The sequence below is a fragment of the Mesoplodon densirostris genome, chromosome 18 (assembly GCF_025265405.1).
Source record: "Mesoplodon densirostris isolate mMesDen1 chromosome 18, mMesDen1 primary haplotype, whole genome shotgun sequence".
NCBI classification, from domain to species: Eukaryota; Metazoa; Chordata; class Mammalia; order Artiodactyla; family Ziphiidae; genus Mesoplodon; species Mesoplodon densirostris.
Window position 1 is genome coordinate 42254138 of NC_082678.1, and position 16108 is coordinate 42270245.

General features: G+C 41.4%; 1 protein-coding gene across 2 annotated transcripts in view; it reads left to right on the forward strand.

The window, feature by feature from the left end:
- Window positions 1-16108, forward strand: part of STX8 (syntaxin 8) — a 247639-nt gene that overhangs the window by 30058 nt on the left and 201473 nt on the right. The gene's annotated exons all lie outside the window — the stretch shown is intronic.

Here is a 16108-nt window from a genome sequence, read left to right on the forward strand (position 1 = left end):
TTTATGCCCCAGAAATACACTAACTTTCTGGGTCATGTGGCATGTAAAGGATATGCTGAAATCAGTAAAGATGTGCTTCTCTCTCTCTTTCAGTGACCCCAAGGATAATTGAACTAAGGTGGTATTAAGTGCAGTCAAGAATATTAAATTTTTCTGATAATTTAATGAAAACTAGTTAAGGAATAAAAAATGGTAAATGGAAGCTTTTCTTTTGAGTGCCTGTTATTAGTGGTGGCAAAAAACCCTAAACAAAACAAAACAAATCTAGTTTTTGCATTTGAGCTCTTTACAGTTCAACAAGAAAGACATGAATTAAAGATTCATACAAATAAGTAAAATCAGTTCAGCAGAAAAATATATTGTGCTTTGAGGGAATATTAGTGGGAGCTGATTTAGCTAGGGAAGCCATGTGGTTTTAATACTTTTTTTTTTTTTTTGCAAGCGTATATTTTGTTTCTCCATCTAAATTTTAAATACCTTGAGGACGGGAACCAAAACCTAACACAATGGTTAATAACTGTTTGCTCACTGAATGAAAATCTTTTGTTTTTCCAGTATCTTTTATAAATACCTAGTGGCAGTTTGGTATATAGCAGGCGCTCAGCAGATTTCTGTTGATTGAAAGGTAGACTGAGTCGGGATGTGATAGGCTGGGCTCTGTAAACAAACCTGGGACCCTCAGGGGAATACCAGATGAAAGCATTTTTTGCCTGCCTCATATAAAGCCTGGTGGTTCTCTGGGACAGCTCCCTTCAAAGGGTGATTCAGGGTTTCCCACCATGTGGCTGTGCTGTCTTTGACACGAGACCTCCATGCTCACTGTGAGAGCAGAAGAGAGAGGGTATGGAGGTCTCACCCCCTCATATGCCGTCGCCTGGAAGTTGCATATGTAGCAGCCCGTTGGCTGTAACCAATCACGTGGCTCCAGCCTGCCTGCGGGGGAGACTGGGAAATGTAGTCTTTGACTACGCTTACAAAGGAGCATGAAATGGTACTTGGGGCAACCCGTCGCTTTTTGTCTGCATCACTGATTATTTGGGGGTGGTTTGATGGAAAGATAAGTAACTTTGGTACATAGACTGCCTACTTTCTTAATTAGCGGAGATTAGAATCAGAAGTTAATAGAGGCACATGAGGTGGGCTGAGAGGCGACCCTGGTGGGGTTTGTTCACCTTTTATAATGCTCATTCTGAAAGAGTTCAGTCAGGCAGGGGAAACATAAACACAAGACAGAAATTCGGTGCAAATGGGTATATACTGTGTAGACTAGAAAGGGAGGTTGTGTCTGCAGCAGTCAGAGGAGAAGAAGGACCAAGGAAAGCACTAAAAAAAAAAAAAAAAAAAGGTCTGGAACAGACGGTGTTTATTGTTCTTACCCTCACCAAGGGGGTGCCTGGTTTAGCTCACGCATTAGTACTACAGTCACGATGCCCTCAGCTGCAGGGAACAGGTAACCCTATTCAAAACCACTTACATAAGGAAAAATACCTCCGTATAATAAATTCCAAGTTAGAGAATTGAGAGGGATGTTTAATTCTACAGTCGGTGACGATCCAGGTTCTGGCCATGTCTTTGTTTTGCCTTCGTCTTCAGACCGACTCCTCTTGGTCGAGAATACCTGTAGAAAGTTCCCAGCCACACTCCAAACCTCAGTAGGAGAGGAGGGTATGTCTTGCATAAGTAATGTATTCACGTGGCTGAGACTTTTTTTTTCGAAATTTTCTATTTTTTTGGGGGGGGGGAAGATGTTGGGGGCAGAAGTTTATTAATTTATTTATTTTTGCTGTATTGGGTCTTCATTTCTGTGTGAGGGCTTTCTCTAGTTGTGGCAAGCCGGGGCCACTCCTCATCGCGGTGTGCGGGCCTCTCACTATCGCAGCCTCTCGTTGCGGAGCACAGGCTCCAGACGCACAGGCTCAGTAGTTGTAGTTCATGGGCCTAGTTGCTCCGCGGCATGTGGGATCCTCCCAGACCGGGGCTCGAACCCGTGTCCCCTGCATTAGTAGGCAGATTCTCAACCACTACACTACCAGGGAAGCCCGTGGCTGAAACATTTTGAAAGCACTTAAGAGTGTTCAGTGAAAAGCCTCCCTCCTGTGTGCCCCCTCCTCAACAAATACCAGTGTTAATAATTTTTGGTATATATTTCCAAGGTTCTCTTGAATATATGCTAGCAAATAGGAATATTTTCTTATTTCCCTCCACCTTTTACACAAACGGTAGCATACTACACAAATTATTCTACAGCATTCTTTTGTCATCTAAATATCCTGGAGATCTTCCCAAACCAGCACATGAGGTTTTGTTATTAGTTTTGGGGTTTTTTTTTTTTTTTTTTTTGAAATATGAGGGTTGATGTTGTAATTGAATCCTCTGTCATTAGTTTTTTTATAGCCTTATATTTCATTGTATGCACTACTATAATTTAACTAGTCTCCTATTGATATGTGTATTGTTTCCACTCTATTACATTTGTATATATATATTACATAGTTTTTTTCTACTACAAAAATATAGTGGTGAATAACCTTATACGTAAGGGATTTCATATGTGTGAAGGTCTAGGTCTAGCTCTAGATAAGTTCTTAGAAGAAGGATGGCTGGGCCAAAGGATATGCATTTATAATTTTCATAGAACCAATTTAGCCTTGTGCTAGCAACTTATGTGAGTGCCTATTTCCATACAGTCTTCTCCAAAGAGTTATTAAATTTTGTATCCTATTTCAATCTAGTATATGAAGATAGTTCTGATGTTAAATTTTTGTTAAATTTGTTTACTCGGTTAAATATTTGATCCATCTGGAATTTGAAGAGTATGAATCACACTTTTTTCCTATTTGACTATTTTTGTGACTGACTACATTTTTTTTTTACTGAGTCATCCATCTTTTCACAAATTCTGAGATGAGATTTATCGTATAATACATTCCCATATATGTTTAGATCTATTTCTGGACTTTGTAAGGCATTTCATTGATCTCTGTGCTAATACCATTAATTTTGTGGCTTTATTATAAGCTTTAGTACATGATAGGGCTAGTCTTCTGTCATTGTACTACTTTTTTTAAACAATTTTCATTAAAAAAAAAACTCGGGCTTCCCTGGTGGCGCAGTGGTTGAGAGTCCGCCTGCCGATGCAGGGGACGCGGGTTCGTGCCCCGGTCCGGGAAGATCCCACATGCCGTGGAGCTGCTGGGCCCATGAGCCGTGGCCGCTGAGACTGTGCGTCCGGAGCCTGTGCTCCAAAATGGGAGAGGTCACAACAGTGAGAGGCCTGCATACCGCAAAAAAACCCCCCACAAAATCAGCTAATCTAATTCCAAAAAAGAGAAATAACTTGGTTTTTTAAAAATTGGGGTTACATGAAATCTTAATCCTTTATAATGTTGAATTTTCCTACCCAAGAATATGGGTTTTTTTTCTGTTTGTTCAAGCCGTCTTTCAGGCCTTTTAGAATGTTTTCAAATACACATTTCTGGTTTAATTTATTTTGAGATATTTTATAGTTTTGGTGGTAGTTTTAAATTCAGTTTTTCATTTTGTCATGCTTTTTGATGTTTATATGAAAACTGGATCTCTGGATGCTATTATATGTAAACAGTCTAATTCTGATTGTTTTCAGTAGTTTTTCTGTTGATTCTCTTGTATTTTCCAGTTATTTTTCTAAGAGGGGGAAAAAAAAACCACATCCTGGAAGCTTCACAGTAGACTTTGACTCAAAACAAATAGGCTAGGATTGTATCACATGCTACGTTATACCAAGAGCCATGGTGGAATGGAGTTGCCATGATTGGCTTGGTTTATTCAGGATAGATACATCCCTGAACTGAAACTGAGGACAGGCTTATGTTCCCTGAGCAGTGGAGCCTTGAACAAAATTGAATTCTGATAACAAGGGAGAAAGGACATAGAGATGTTGGTAGGACTGGTGTACCACCCTTCCTCCGTGTTCCCTTAGCAACAGTGACTCTTTTCATCTGGAAATTTCTTCTGACACCAGAGACTCCAGGTTCCTCACTACTGTGACCTCAGTAAGTTCTTGAAATCCCAGAGAAGTGGTAGCTCACTGGCCTTCTGGGTTATTTTATTTAGGTTCAAGGGGAACTTGGATAATTGCCTTATATCTCTAGTTCACTGTTTAAAGAAGCTGGGCTATTTACTCTTACCTGTATTCCTGAAGAGGTTTAGGGGAAGTGCTTTCGAGGTAGAACCCAGTTTCAATAGCAACACATTTATACAGTTTCATAGAACTGGCTTCTTCTGTAGACAGATGATCTTGTGCATTTTATGTTAATTATTGTTTAATTCCATTTGGGAGGTAATAGCTTCTGACTTTGTCTCCATGTTCTGGAGAAACATCGGTTAAATAGGTTAATTTGATGCAGGGACTGATACTTAGGGACAAGAAGGAGTGTTTGAAACATGGACCGACCTGAAAAATCTGCAATATATGTTGCCTTAGCACTTTTTTTTTTTCTGTATTAACTACTGGTCTGATACTAGGCATGCAAAGTGTACGGTGACTATTCTTGGGGAGAAAAACTGGATATGTCATATGACCAAGTATTTCTTTTGACTTCTTTTCTGGAAGAGGCAGTTTGGTTGATAGTGTCAGGCCAAAATGTTGATGCTTTGGGATATTCCAGTGGTTAATGGGAATGAATAGAATACTTGCTTTTGAAAAAATTTAAAACATAAATTTACTTTTAAAGATGTTTATCACATTGTAAACACCCAACTGTACAAAAAGGTTATCGAAGAAAACTGGAGTGCCCTCCCACTTCTGGCATGCATGTTCCCTTTTCCTCCCTGGAGGCAGCAACTTCTAACAGTTTTGTGTATCCTTCTAGAAAGGTAATACACATGTATAAGGATACACATACATCTCCAATCACTTCTCTCACCCTTTCAGTTTTTAATGGGAATTACAGTGTAAAATGTCCTCTTTACTGTGCGTTATCTTTTTTGTCTAGCAGTATATCTCAGGGCTTATGAAGTAGAATGTTTAAATAGTACTCTTAAATATCTTGAAATTGTCTCAAACGTGACAGAGTAGCTCTTTTGAAGTGTTTCAGTTATGTGTACTAACGAGACTGATCATCACTTGAAGGTCATTTAGCCCAGATTTTTTTTTTCTCCATGGGCTAGGAAAGGAAGCTCTGTTAGCAGCCTGACTTCCAAATAGATACTAATGGTAAAGAAGGATTATCCATTTGGATGACTGATCAAGGGAGTGAACCCAGAAACGTTGAGACCTAGGTCAATATCAGTTGTTGCAATCCCACACTGTTGCTCAAGTCAGTGAAGGTGGCCAGTTGTCACTGTGTGGATGTGATAAAGCATAGTCTGTCCATGAGCTCACAGCAGCAACCTGGTAGTTCCTCTCCTGGGAAGGTCTTGAAAGCTGGACAGCAAAGACATACCAAATTAAAACAAACTTAAAAGATGCTATTTATAATAGTATTTTAAAAACAGGAGATATGTAGGAATAAGTCAAATAAAAGAAGTATGGAACCTCTATACTAAAAACTATAAAGCATTTAGAGAAAGGAAGGAAAACCTAATAGAGGGATAAGCATGTTCACAGATTAGGAAGAGTCAATACTGGAAAGATGTTAGTTCTCTTAAAATTGATCTGTAGATTCAGAGCAAACCCGTTTAGATTCCCCAGCCGGTTTTGTTTTTTGTTTGTCCCTTAAGCTGATTCTAAGGTATATATGGTAATTTTGAAGAGCCAAGGCAATTTTGAAGAACAAAAGTTTTGAACACTCACGTGATCATTTATCAAGACTTAACCGTAAAGCTACAGTGTGGTATTGGCTCAAGGACAGGCCAATGAACCAGTGGATCAAAATAGTCCAGAAACAGCCCTCCATACACATGTTGTCACTTGATTTATGACAGGTGACACTGCAGTGCAGTGGAGAAAAGATCTTTTCAATAAATAGTGTTAGGTCAGCTGAATGTCCACATGGAAAAAAAAACAAATCTTAGCCTCTACAGTCAACCCTCCATTAAAATCAATTCCAGAACGATTGTAGACCTAAATGTGAAAGGTAAAATAAAACTTTAAGAAAACATAGGAAGATATCTTTATGACCTTGGGAATAGGCAAAGGTTTCTTAAACAGAACACAAAGACTGAATGTGAAGGAAACGCATGGTAAGTTGGATTTCATTAAAATAAGAAATTCTGTGTATCAAAAGATACCACAGAGAGAGTGAAAGCCAAGCCATAGAATGGGAATCTAGATTTGCAGTGAATATATCTGACACATAAGTCATATCTGGAATATATAAAGAGCCCCCATAAATCAAGAAAAAGAAAACTCTTTAGGGAAAAAATAGGCAGACAGCTTGACTTTGTACTTGACAAAAGAGGATGTCCAGTGGCTGAACACATGAAAAGGTGTTCAGCCTCTCCAGTCATCAGGAAATTGCAAACTAAAACCATACTGTCGTACCATTACGCCTTCCAGATCGGCTAAAATTAAAATTACAGATGTTTCAGGAGTTACTAAGATGTGGAGCCACTGGAGTTCTCATGTCCTGCTGGAGGGACCATCATTTTACAACCACTCTGGAAAACTCTCTCTGAAAACTGAACTGTACTGAACTCTCTGAAAACTGAACTGTACTAAGGACATGTACATGTTTATAGCATCCTTCTAAATAGTCCCACCTGGAAACAGCCACTGAACACCAACACTAGTGGATAAAAACATGATGGCGTATTTTATACAGTGATCCTAATGAGAGGAAACGATCTACAGCCACATACCACACACTGGATGCATCTCACAAACACAACACTGAGTGAAATAAGCCAGGCAGAAGCGTGTACAAACACAACACTGGGTGAAATAAGCCAGGCAGAAGCTTGCGTACTATATAGATTCCATTCCTATAAAGGCAGACCTTGTATATGGTGTTATCAAATGAAAGTGGTTCCCTTTGGGGGAAGTAGTGACCAGAAAGGGGCATGGGAGGTCCTGGGGTTCTGCTTATGCTCTGTTTCTTATCCTGGGTAGTGATTAACTGTGGGTGTTCACTTTGTGAATTCTTTGAGCTCTACGCTTTGGTTTCTTTGTCTATATGTTCTACTTGAATTTCAAAATTCGTAAATACACATGTATACACACTTATGTAATACATATGTATATATACTTATAAGTATACTTACATATACATGTATACTTACAATATATAACATAATGAATACATTATATATGCTTAGTGTGTATATTACATATGTATGTGTATGTATACGTATATAGCCATGTATAATTATGTATAAGTATACATGCATATATACACTGAGACGCATACGTATCCATCCGTACGTGTGTGTGTATGTATGTATGCACACACATACATAGCTATGTGTTGAACAGGCCACAAGATGGAGATGTAAGTCAATAGAAGGGGAGACATACTCAGACCTTCCCAGTTTCTAGATTTTTAAAAGTTAGCGTTCTCCTCCCTTATGAGTGAGGAGAGAAGGGTTGATTGCTTGGACTGTCCAACTTCGGAGGAGGAATCGCTTACCTTTCAGTTCTCTTTCATCTTTCCCCCCCTCCTGTGTGTCACCGCAAACCCATTTGTCATGTTTAAACTTCCTCCTCAGGGCCTCTCTGTAGACTTTTGCCCCATCCATCTGCAAGCTGCTTATTCTTGTTTCTCTCCCCCTCTTTCATCTTCCTTCCTTGACTTTTCCTGTCATATCTTTCTCTTCCATGACTCTTTTCCCCCTGGAAAAAGATGTTTGGTTTTGGCATTTCTTGGTTTTAGTTTCTGCTTCCCATTCTTAATTTTGAAAGAGAGGAACCCTTTCAGTGCTTCTGATAGTCTTCACTGAAGTGGTCTTTACTTTTGTGGGTCTTTGCTGCCTTATTAGCTCTCCTTCCCTGGTTCTCCCACCCTATGGGGAAATGACTCATCTTCTATTGGATTTAAAACAAATTATCCACATGATACACACTCATTATAACAAATCAGTCTACACTGAGGTATGACCCAAAGTTAATACCCTCTCCCCCGCCCTTCCCTCCAGTGTCATTCTCCTGATGGAACCTGTGTTAACCTCCCCACATTTATCTGTGCTTGTACAAATATTTACAAGTGTAGTTACATGAATATGTATTTTCCTATTTTGTGAAAAAAAGAATTTTACATATTACTCTAATTTAGTGTTTTTCATTTAAATTTGGGCATTCCTCCAACAAAAATAGATTTAACAAAATTCTCTTCAGTAGCTGCATTTATTTCACAATAGAAATAGGCAGTCACTTTTCCAGCCACTCCCCATTTGATGAATATTGGGTGGTTTAGTTTTTTGCCATTACAAACAATGATGTGGTAAATATCCATGAAGAATGTGGCTTCTACCTCCGTAGGACAGATTCCCCTAAGTGGGTTTATTGGGACAAAAGGTATGGGTGTTCAAAATGTAACAGGTTCTGCCATGTCTGTTTCTTAAAAGTTATAGTGCTTTATGTTTCCTCTGACGGTATATGGGAGAACCCATTTCCCTACACCGTAGATGTCGGCGGGTGTTACAGAACTGGTTGGGTTATGCTGATCTGATGGGTGAGAAATGGTATCTTGTTTTGAATTGCAGTCCTTAACTACTGACTGGTACAGTTGTGACTTTTGATGGGGAAAATAAAAAGATTTCCTACTTCTGCATGATTACTTTTATTATTTGTTTTTTGGCTGCGTTGGGTCTTCATTTGCTGGGTGTGGGCTTTCTCTAGTTGCGGTGGGTGGGGGCTGCTCTTCTTTGTGGTGCGGTGGCTTCTCGTTGCAGAGCACGGGCTCTAGATGCACGGGTTTCAGTAGTTGCGGTGCACAGGCTCAGTAGTGTGGCTCGCGGGCTTAGTTGCTCCACAGCATGTGGGATCTTCCCGGACCAGGGCTCGAACCCGTGTCCCCTGCATTGGCGGGCAGATGCTTAACAACTGCACCACCAGAGAAGTCCTCATGCATTACTTTTAAATGATAAAACTCACTTGGGAATTGAAAAAGGAAGCAAATTCCTGGCAGTGAATAAGCAGGAAGAAGAGGAGTTACCTATACACGCTGTATTGTAAGTTATGTTGATTTATTTTTTATTTTTTTTAATTTTTTTTTTTCTTTTTTGCGGTATGCGGGCCTCTCACTGCTGTGGCCTCTCCCGTTGCGGAGCACAGGCTCCGGATGCGCAGGCCCAGCGGCCATGGCTCACGGGCCCAGTCGCTCCGCGGCATGTGGGATCCTCCCAGACCGGGGCACGAACCCGTATCCCCTGCATCGGCAGGCGGACTCTCAACCACTGCGCCACCAGGGAGGCCCCTTGATTTATTTTTTATAAAGCCTATGTAATACTTTCCAACTTGTGCTTCTTATAAGTGAAAATTGTAAAGAAACTGAAGAAAAAAAAAAGGATTTTCTTGTTTATTAAGAAGAGAGGGACTTCCCTCGTGGCACAGTGGTTAAGAATCCGCCTGCCAATGCCGGGGACACAGGTTTGAGCCCTGGTCCGGGAAGATCCCACATGCTGCAGAGCAGCTAAGCCTGTGCGCCACAACTACTGAGCCTCTGCTCTAGAGCCCGTGAACCACAACTACTGAGCCTGTGCTCTAGAGCCCGTGAACCACAACTACTGAGCCTGCGCTCTAGAGCCCGTGAACCACAACTACTGAGCCTGTGCTTTAGAGCCCACCAGCCACAACTACTGAAGCCTGTGTTCCACGACAAGAGAAGCCACTGCAATGAGAAGCCTGCGCACCACAACCAAGAGCAGGCCCCGCTCGCTGCAACTAGAGAAAGCCTGTGCGCAGCAATGAAGACCTAATGCAGCAAAAAATAAAATAAATTTTTAAAAAAAGCTTTGTTTCTCCCTCCCCCTCTTCTGTATTTGCCAAGCACTTTCATACAGATTATTTTATTTGACCGTCATAATAATCTTCAAGGTAAGCAGAGAGGGATTACTTTTTTGGTTTACAGATGAGGAAACTCTCATTGTGCCCAGGGCGGGTTAATGGCAGAAGGAGAGCTAGAACTCAGCTCCTTGACCTTGGCTATGGGTTTTGTTTCTCGGGCCTCCCTTTCTCTGAATTTTGGTCCCTTGCAGGGACCCTCATCATCTGTTCCTTCTCACTAGCTTTGAGTACTTTGTCCTCCTGTTCGCTGCACTTAGTAGAATCCAGCCAAGGATGGCTAACTTTGCACACGTAATTCAGTGGATGGAGCAAAGGGTTTACAGTTAGAAAACCTGGGAGTGAATCTTGACTCCATTTCGTTTTTTGTAAAATGAAAATAATCATGACTCCTCAAAATGTTGTGAAGTTCGGATGAGATAAATATTTGTGAAGGTGTATATTTATGCTTTTGTGAAGTGGTCTATAAACATTCCAGAGCACTTGGCTGTCACTGATCTTAGCAGAGGGGAATTCAGAGGTGGCACATCTTTCTATCCTGCTCAACATAATTGGAGAACAGTCCGTGATGGTTTATAAGTAAGTGCTAAATGATGTGGCCTGGGCCATAAATGGTCCAGGAGATTGGAAAAGAGAGAGATCCATGTGAGGTGGAGGAAGTTGAGAAGAACTGGATGGAACGAGACTTGAGATCGCCCTTGTAGAGCGAGTAGGGTTTGTGCCGCTTACGGTTTCCCTCGTTCTTTAACCCTACTCTTTCCAGACCTGTAATTTCCATACCCATCTGTGTATTGGTGCCTGGCTGGTTGCATAAAAATCACCTGAGGGAGACTACAGATTTCTGGGCCTTGGCTCCAGAGGGAGAGGATGCCATGGTTATTATGAATTTGAGTTTTGGGATATGAACTAGATTAATTGATAAGAAACAAGGTTATTGAGGTGGAAATGATGACTGTATAGGCGGTGCTTGGCTTTTGTGCATCTTGAGCATATATACATTATTCGTTCACACCCTTCAACAGTCTCAATGCCAAATTTGGATTTTTGTACATCAGCTGACAAATATAAAATTCTACTAGCATAGAATTTTTAACACTGTAGAGCATTGTAGTGTTTAATCCTACTCCCTTCCAGCCAATAATTTCATTTTACTGGACTTGCATCTTTGTCCAGAGAACAGTGTTAATTTGCACAATTAATTGACTATTTTAGTGCCTTGTATCTTTAAATGAGTGAGAATGGAAATAAATATAAAGGGGAAAACAGGTTGAGGCAAAGATGGAAATCACTGGGCACTCCTAATGCCCAAATGCAAATTGTCAGCCTCATTGGGTTCTCATTGGATTTATCATTTAAGTGTGTTTGGTCATGCAGAACAAAGTGAAAGAAGGTGTAGAACATTTGTTATTGAAATGAGTGTCGAAAAGGCACAACAGAAACTCCCTTGTAATATGTAAGCATATTGTTGACTTTCACTCTTTCTGTTTCTAAATGTGTTTTCAAGACTCCACTGTGTAATAAAGTAAGGAGCTACTTGTAATAAATGGTAATTATTGGATTGCTTAACATTTATTTTGTACTTGAACTTTAATCGCTAACCAGCAGATGGCGCTCAATCACCAGACATCTGGCAGAGCAGCTAATTCATCTTTCACTTAGAAATTCTTAGGTTTCTATACACCAAGGTCGTAATATATAGCACAGAAAACTATACTTAGTATCCTGTGATAAACGATAATGGAAACATAAAAAGTCTACATGTGTATAACTGAGTCACTTTGCTGTTCGGCAGAGATTAGCACAACATTGTACATCAACTATACATCAATTTAAAAAATAGTCAAGGGCTTTCCTGGTGGTGCAGTGGTTGAGGGTCCGCCTGCCGATGCAGCGGACACGGGTTCGTGCCCCGGTCTGGGAAGATCCCACATGCCGCGGAGCGGCTGGGCCCGTGAGCCATGGCCGCTGAGCCTGCGCGTCTGGAGCCTGCGCTCCGCAACGGGAGAGACCACAGCAGTAAGAGGCCCACGTACCGAAAAAAAAAGACAAAACCTAAGAATTCTGTGGGTTTTTTTTTTTTTTCAATCACCCGTTCCTGTCCTCCTTCGACTTTTCAGGTACCACGACAGTGACATTAAGGTAAAAGTAAAGAATTGTTCCCTTTGGTTTTATTTGCTTGATTTTTAGATTGCCTGGATGACTCGAGAATAGCACACAGAGGTTTCTCAAATTCAGGTCAGAGGCCAAAATAATGACTTCTGATGGCCTTTTCCCCCCCTGCATTTGTGTTCTTCTGTGAACTGTTTTGTTAAGTTTTAATGTTACATTTAAAACTTCTTACTGGTAACTTTTAGCCAGCAGTGAATAGGGAGAAAAATGAGAGTAGTTTACAATTAAAAAATTATTTGCTTGTGGTAGATTTTAAAGATGCTGTTGTGAGACTTTCCTTGGATGACATGTAAGTAAGAGATTTTCCTTGCTTGAGGTCTTACTGTTCTGGACTAATACTAATTAGTCTAAACAAATTGAATAATCTTTATTCAATTAGTTAACAACAACAACCAAAAATTTGAGTACTTTGCAAAAGGCACAGTGTTAGGCATTAATTATCCCTGGAGTACCAGCTCCCTGAGGTCAGGTACTTGTCTCTCGTTCTCTTCCAAGTCCCTAGATTCATGCTGGCACATAGAAGGGACTCAGTAAGTGTGTGTAGGGAGGATGGTTGGATGAATAGGTGGATGGGATACAAAAACAGAATTGGACAGAGTACTGGACTTAAAGAAGTTAGCTGTCTAGTAAATATGGCCACAAGTAGCCACAAATCCATAGCTTATGATCTTGACAGTACTTTTACTTTGGGGTTGTTACAGGAGTTATGTCGAAATTTGAGAAAATCCCAAAAGGAAATGAAACATTTCCCTAAGTTGTGTCAATTCTCCAAGTCACCCAGTTTGGAAATCTTCATCCTCTGTCTCCATTCTACTCACCAGCACTTGCGGAGCTTTCCTTTGAATTGCTCGGTGAATTGTCCCTTCCCTGCCATTCCATCTTGTCATTTCCCTCATCCAGACCCTCATCCCCTTCTGCCTAAATTGCACTAGCCTTCTGGTCTACCTCCCTGACGGCGGCCTCTCCTCAGTGTAAGCCAGCCTGGATATTGTTGCCAGATTTTGCCTTTAAAGAATGTATGTCAGAGGAAACTATTTATGATTGAAATTTGAGCCTCTGTGCATCTTTATATTCATGGAAAGAAACTAGCTGAGAAAGCTTTGAGAAAGGAATCACCCTTTCAGACCATAGTAGCATTTTCACACCTACAGGCAAGTCTAGTTACAAAGCTCTGTAGACTCGATTCAACTCACTGACACCCTGGAAACATCATCTCTAGTCCTGACTGCAAACCTCTCTGTGGCCTGTGAATACTCAAACACTGATGTTTTTTCAGACAAAACAAACATTTTATGGTCACTTTGACATCTTTTGGAAATGCTAAGAAAAGCTGCTTCTTGGAATTCACTGCTTTTTCATTTCTATATTCGGTTGATAAGAACACCCTCCCTGTGAACTCTAACAAGTTTCAACTACATTTGTCAGCAGAAAAACATGGATTAACTGCATCCCCCCCATATTGTCATAATTTAATAATATGTATCACTTTCTTTTGGGGATAAAAATGAAATATTTTTAGTGTCAGAAGGGACTAAAACTTTTTGGTAAAATCTTTTTAAGACAGATATCTAACCTGTTTAGTAATGTGGCATTTATTTGATAAGTTCCATTTATTAGATAAGTTCCATCTTGAAAATATGGGTAAAAATGATGGATTTATTTTTTAAAACATTTCAAGTCTACCCTAACCTCAGAAGCATAGTATTTAGCATTTCCTTTCTTTAACTGACTTTTCAAAGGAGAAACACTCCTTCATTGTCCTTCCAAAAGTGGGCTTGAGCTGCAAGGTGTTTTAGTGACAGAATTCCCGTTCAAGTTAAAATTCTCTCCCATCTGCTTGAACAACGTCAGTCTTTGCTGCTAAACTCTTGAAGGCAGGTAGCAGTTAAGATTGCTTTTGCCTTTTTTTTTTTAATCTCAAGATAAATGTTAAATACTCATTTTGTCTCTCGCTTAAAAAGCTCAGTGGTTTTCTTAGTTCTGTTTCATAAACATGAACTGAATGCTTCTCCAGCATACTCAGAGGAACTGTCTTTCTGGTCCTAGGGATATAAACATGACTGTCATGTGGCCTCTTTCCTTCCAGAGCTCATAATTTAGGAAGGGAGACAGATGAGTAAATAACTAACTACAATCCTGCTTGATAAATGCCACGTTGGAGGTTTTGCACGAAGTGCCATGAGAGCACCAGGAGTGATTGATTTAAGGGAAGAGGGGGGTGGGGACGGGAATCAGGAAAGACTAAACAGCAGAAGTGACATTTGAGTTGAGCCTTAGGGGATGAATAGAATTTTGCCAGATGGACAAAGGGGTGTGGGGGTGGGGACCCTCCAGACTCATACAAAAACATGAGAGTGTGAAAGTTTGTGCCTTTGTCTGAGATGTGGTAAGTCTTAAGGCTGGAGGAAGAGTAGGGTATGGAAGGGGGTGTCAGGAGATAACGTTGCAGAGATCACTGGGGCCATGTTGTAAAGCTTAAGTTTGACCTGTAGCTTCTAGGGGGTCGTGACAGTTTTAATATAGGGGAGATCTCTGTTCTAGAAAGATCGTTCTGGCAGCAGAGTGTAAGGGGATTTGAATCGGGGTGGCTGGGAACAAGGAGACCAGTTGGAGGCTAAGAGCATCTTCTACATGAGAGATGAGGAGGTTCTGAGCTGAGGCAGCAAGAGCGGGGATGGAAGTGGGGCATGGGCTTGAGAACCAGCTCCAAGGGAGGTCTTGGGAATTGATGAGATGTGGCGGGGCGGGGGTGAGGGGGGATGACTTGTGAATACAGTGATGCCGCTCGAGAGGATAGGAGAAGAAACAGCTTATGAGGTGAAAGTAGTGAATTTGATTTTGGGTGTGTTGAATTTGGAGTGGAGTTCCCAAATGGAGAGTCCTAAAGGAAAATCCATAAATGTAGATAGAAGAGCCTGTAGGGAGATGGTGTGGGTAGAGAAATTTGAAAGTCAGGGATTTTTTCAATCAAGATGAGGGGTGGGAGGACCTGCCTCGCCTGGATTGTGATGTGTGGGGTTTCTTTTTAACTATTTGTATGCCATTCCTCCCCCACCGTCAGATTTCTGATAGTGCCCTGCCAGGGCGGGAGCCCCCAGGTAAGAATCCACCACCATGATGACTCAAGAGAATGTGGCCTGTTTCATTCGTATTGGGGCGTAAAAATGGTCTAAGCACTGCTAGCATCTGTCCTTACAGCCTGAAACCACAGATAAAATTGCCCAGGGAGAGACAGTATAGCAAGAAAAGAAGATCTAAATAGAACCCCTGAGGCACACTTCTATTTAAAGGGCAGATGGAAGAAGAGGTACCTGCAAGTTACAGAGGAGGACCTGCCCGTGGGAGAGTGACGTGGAAGGAGCTGAGGGAGGAGGGCTTTCCTGGATACTGGAAGGTCAGCAGTGGCCAGTGAGGCCTGGAGGACGGGTGAAGTGAGAACTGGGATGAGGTTTTGGTTAAGAAAAGTCTCAGCAGAGTGATGGGGTAGAAGTTGGATCACGGGGGCTAAAGAGTGAACCCCGAGGGCCAAGAAGTAGAGCTGGTGGGCACGGTCCGTTCTTTTTTTTTTTTTTTTTTAAATATTTGTTTGCTTTGCGTCTTTGTTGCTGCTCACGGGCTTTCTCTAGTTGTGGCAAGCGGGGGCTACTTTTCGTTGTGGTGCGCGGGCTTCTCATTGCGGTGGCTTCTCTTGTGGAGCATGGGCTCTAGGCACACCGGCTTCAGTAGTTGTGGCTCGTGGGCTCTAGAGCGCAGGCTCAGTAGTTGTGGCGCACGTGCTTAGTTGCTCCGCGGCATGTGGGATCCTCCCGGACAGGGCTCGAACCCGTGTCCCCTGCATTGGCAGGTAGATTCTTAACCACTGCGCCACCAGGGAAGTCCCCCATTACCATCATTTTAAAACAAATCCTATGCGTTATACTATAAAGTGAGTGGCTGTTCCCATCTGGGTAGAAATGGTCGGATATGGTTTCATCCACAAGATGGTCCTCACAGTTTGGACAGAATGCGGGCAGGTGGAGG